Source organism: Sinocyclocheilus grahami, unplaced genomic scaffold (genome assembly GCF_001515645.1).
Source record: "Sinocyclocheilus grahami isolate Dianchi unplaced genomic scaffold, SAMN03320097.WGS_v1.1 scaffold193.1, whole genome shotgun sequence".
In the NCBI taxonomy this organism is placed as follows: Eukaryota; Metazoa; Chordata; class Actinopteri; order Cypriniformes; family Cyprinidae; genus Sinocyclocheilus; species Sinocyclocheilus grahami.
In genome coordinates this window covers 362,640-367,510 of record NW_015505372.1, presented here as the reverse complement: position 1 = coordinate 367,510, position 4,871 = coordinate 362,640, and the positions used below count along the sequence as shown (strand labels likewise).

The 4,871-nt window shown below is 39.5% G+C and overlaps 1 protein-coding gene across 1 annotated transcript in view; it reads left to right on the top strand.

Annotated features, from left to right (window-relative positions):
• Positions 1–4,849: 4,849 nt before the first annotated feature.
• gpx3 (glutathione peroxidase 3) overlaps positions 4,850–4,871 on the top strand; it is a 6,493-nt gene continuing 6,471 nt past the window's right edge. Inside the window, exon 1 of the mRNA XM_016285152.1 lies at positions 4,850–4,865. The gene's annotated coding sequence lies outside the window, so the exon portion shown is untranslated. The remainder of the gene's footprint in view (positions 4,866–4,871) is intronic.

Genomic DNA, 4,871 nt, shown 5'->3' with positions numbered 1-4,871 from the left:
ACGATCATGCGTCTTCTTCTTCTTCTTCTTCTGATGTTTATTGGCGGTTTTGGCAAACCAACGATCATGCGTCATCATAGATCATACGTGTTATTCTTCTTCTTCTTTCCAGTTTAACGGCGGTTGGCATCCAGCTAATTGGTGCATTACCGCCCCCTTCTGCTCCGGGGTGTGGATCAGCTAATAGGTTATAACAAAACTTAAAGGGGTCATATGATGCGATTTAAATTTTTCCTTTCTCTTTGGCGTGTTACAAGCTCTTGGTGCATAAAGAAGATCGGTAAAGTTGCAAAGACTAAAGTCTCAAATCCAAAGAGATATTCTTTATAAAATTTCAGAGTCAGCCACACCCTCCTAAAACGGCTCGTTCTAACACGCCCCCACATATCTACATCACGATGTGGGAAGATTTGCATTACGCCGCCCAAATGTTCACGCAAAGAAAGAAGGCGTAACTTTTATTCTCACTGTAGTTTTGTTGTTACCGCCGCAATGTCGTAAAGACGCTGTGTGCTTCGTTGTAAAAGTGAAACTACTTTGTTTGGTCTTCTAAAAGAGGACGATATCTGCTTCGTCATGCCTGGAGCTGATCCGTGCTGGTCGCTGAAGAAATACTACAACTTTGCGCTGTGGATCGCCGGATCGGCTTTCACCATGGTCGAAGCGGAGTCCAGCCCGGAGTCGTCACATGTCCTTCCGGACGCTCCTTCGTCGAAATCGCCGACCTTCTCAAGCCCGGCCTCAGCTCACTCTAACCTTCTCAGTGCAAGCTAAGCCGGGGCTTCCCCTCACGCTAGGCCGCTGTGTTTTTCGTTGTGAAAACGAAACTACTTTGTTTGGTCTTCCAAAAGAAAACACGACTACAAATCAGTGGTTAAGTTGAATTTACAACACTGTTCCAGAACACTTCAACCCAAATATTCAAATGTGTGCAGCACATTTTATGGAGGACTGTTTACTGATCCTGGGAGAGTAACGTTAGACTAAAATGTCGGCAGTTCTGATGTAAGTACATTGTACTTACTCACGTAAGTACATTTTCATTTAAAGGATTTGCCACTGATGATTCAAACGCGAGTTTTGGGCAGTAGAGTAGCACTTGTTGTTTGTCATTTCTCTGATCACAAATGCAGACAGAGTTTTATGTTTACGCGGCATGATGCAACGCAACGCGTAAAAAGACAGTATAAGTCATTATAATCAGTAATTATGTCCCCACTGGATGCAACAAATGCAAACCGCATAAACACATTTCATTACACCAAATACACAAAATAATGTTCTTTTTAGCAACATCGTATGACCCCTTTAAGTTTATTCCCTTTCCTACACTTACATGGCACTTACTTAGTCCCCTCACATAAACACACACACATCATACTTTAATTATCCATTAAATCCTGTTGAAAACTCCTGCTTCCCTTAAAAATGTAATCAATATTCTTCTTTGTGTCATATTTACAGTGCTTAGTAACCCTTTTAATGTGATCTCCTGCACCCCAGTCTCCCTCAGCTTATTCTTCATTACCTGCCTCTCTTACAAGTCATGATTATGTGCTCCACTGACTCCTCTTCTCGACATCCTCACACAACCCTGTCTGGTGCTTCCCTATCATCTTTAGTGTTTTATTCAGTGAACAGTGTCCCAACCCTAACCTAGTCATCACTGCATCTTCTCTCCTATTTCCAATTACCACCCTATCCTCTTTAACATTTCTCTGAATTTGGTATAAGTGCCTCCCTTTCTCCTCTCTATCCCACCTCTTTTGCCAACTTTTATTGATTTTCTCCCAAAGTATGCATTTAACCTCTGCTTTACTTAAATTTACCTGTTCTCTTTTGTTAGCACCCTTTTAGCCAGTCTATCCGCCATCTCATTACCCGTCATCCCAACGTGCTGGGACCCACAGACATTTTCTGTGAAAAATCATCTTAGAAGAAACTGCTTATACAGAATATAAAGTTAAATCAGTGTTGTGCAAAAGATCCACCAACCAATCAAGTAATTTGTTCTGCAAACACTATAATAGTTGAATCAAACAGGGAGGCAGGCACCTGTTTCTGTTGACATAGCAGCTGCACTGCAACCTCTTAGATTATTCATGTTTAACATAATGAAATGTTTAATATCTAGTTTTTCCAAAATATTTATTCTGCACTTAATGTGCTTGATTTTGCACAGCCCTTATGTATCATTTGCACCATTGTTTCTATAATATCTTACTAAAAATAACAATTAGGCCTATATAATAAATGTATAAGACCAAGTTTAAAATGCTGCATAAGATAACAGCACCTGGTGTTTTTGCTACTCTGTCAGCTTTCATAATTTAGATACATAATAGCTGAAAGCTGTCACTCAACTGTACTTAAGCTTAACCTTTGATACTCTCAGAAGCATAACATGAGCTGATCCGAAGCTGCCTGCTGCTGTATAGAATATAAAGCAACCAGTATGTGCAGGTGCAATGCAGTGCCATGTGAGCTAGTAAAAGGAAAATGATTAAATAAACTAAAAAACATAGGAAGCCAGAATAAAATGCAAAACTGGGACTTCATTGCTGTAGTCAGAGGTCTTTATATCATTTTAAGAATTATGGGTCTGTGAAGAGGGACCTACAATAAGGCGAGGTGAGTAATAATAAATTGTAATTTTTCTTCATTGTTGTCACGCGGCTGACGAGACGAGAGGCGTGCGGATCCATGTGCAAGCTTTATTTAACAAGAGAAGTGGTCAAACACAGGCAGGGTCGATCAATGGCAAACAGGTATATGGCGGGCAAAACACAAGAATAGTCCTAGGGCTAGCGTAGGTCACTGATCGGCAGACAGAATCACAAGGGCGAGACGAGAGGGAAAAATCCAGGAAAACAGGCAAAGATCAGAAACCGAGAGGCAAGGCAAGGCAAGGCAGAGACTCGGAACGGGGAACAGGCTAAACAATACTCAGCAGAGAATAGTTGTTTGAGTGGGTGTTATATAGTGAGTGAGTGATGTGAAACAGCTGTGTGCAATCAGTGCAGTGTGTAATCAGTGCAATGAATGATGGGATATGTAGTCCGGGGTGCTATGCAACAGTTTGTGTTGTGCGAGAGTCAATGTAATGGAAAGGGTGACCTCTGGTGGTGAATGAACGGAAGTCCATGGACAGGATTCGTGACAATTGTGTTGTATGAGAAAAGGAATCATTTTGGCACCTAGGAAGTGAGAATGTTGTGCTTCTTATATGCTGAATGTGGCTTCAAAAAATTAATTCAAAATCCAAGATCCCACCTAATATTTTCAGGTTTCTTCTCTATACAATGTTAATAAATGTATATGAAAAGGTTGCACATACATTTAATAAACTCTAAACAAAGTACGGAAGTTCTAAGCGGCCATGCATTCTTTTTTTTTCCCCTTCGTGTTTTCTCGTTATAACGACTTATTTTCTCGTTATATCAACATAACGAGAGTTGTTTTCTCGTTATAACGACTTAATTTTCTCGTGATCTCGACATAAAAAAAATTGTTCTCTAAGTTACAAAACTGCGCCAACAGGTGGCACTATTGACCTGAATATAACTGATGGGGTGTTGTAGGCCTCTCGTTATGTCGATATAACGAGAAAATAAGTCGTTATAACGAGAAAACAAGAAGGAAAAAAAAATAATGCATGGCCGCTTAGAACTTCCGTAACAAAGACTATTCTGGGAAAAAAAATAACTCAGACATTGCTAGAAATTTCACAATCAATTACTAAGAATCAGCAAGTAACACATTGTATGAAACATTCTTTGATTCTTTGAAGCGACAGCTGAAAACTCATCTCTTTCAACGTTACTTGACTTCCTAAATTTAAAAAAAAAAATGTAACTTTGTCTTTCTCTTTTTTTATTCCTTCCCTTTCTAGCTTGTACTTATTTGAGCACTGCCTAAAACTTGCATTACAAGCACTTCTTGTGTCTGTTTGCCTCTTTAAGAAGAATGGCTTTATGTATTCCCCAATTGCAAGTAGCTTTGGATAAAAGCGTCTGCAAAATGACTAAATGTAAATGTAAACATTTTTAAAGGTGAAAGGTCATTTTTTCAGTGAGTTTTACAGTTATTGCTCAAGTTGTTTGAATGCATGTGAAAGGACTTCCTGCACTTTTTGTGATATCAGTGTTGCAAACCAGATGTTGAAAGACTAGTGACAAAAATAACTATACTGTTTCACCATGCACCATCAAGCCAACAACATATTGGTGGGTTTTTAGCATCACATTACAATAATTATTTTAATCAAATGACAAATACATTCATTTCGAACTAGATTGCAACAAACTCTTAGCTTAGAGCTGTAATAAACAGGCCATGGCTGTATTCATATGTCAATATGTGGGATGATGAGGCTGGATATTATTGGCTAGTCTGCGTCACTCTCCTCCAGTGTTTTTCGTCTCCAGCTCAGCCACGCTTCATTCAGACGACACACAGACACCCTGCAGGGGCCACACGTCACCCTCATGGGGAACCAGAAGAATCCCTGGATCTCTGCTCTGGTCTTGGTGGGTCTTCTACATAAAGTTAGTGGACTATCCAATACCCAGGTAAGATGTTAAGACATATACTTACTATACCGTTTTTGTCTTGGTTTTGGTAATACTGCAAGTCGCTTTGGATAAAAGCGTCTGCAAAATGACTAAATGTAAATGTAAACATTTTTAAAGGTGAAAGGTCATTTTTACAGTGAGTTTTACAGTTATTGCTCAAGTTGTTTGAATGCATGTGAAAGGACTTCCTGCACTTTTTGTGATATCAGTGTTGCAAACCAGATGTTGAAAGACTAGTGACAAAAATAACTATACTGTTTCACCATGCACCATCAAGCCAACAACATATTGGTGGGT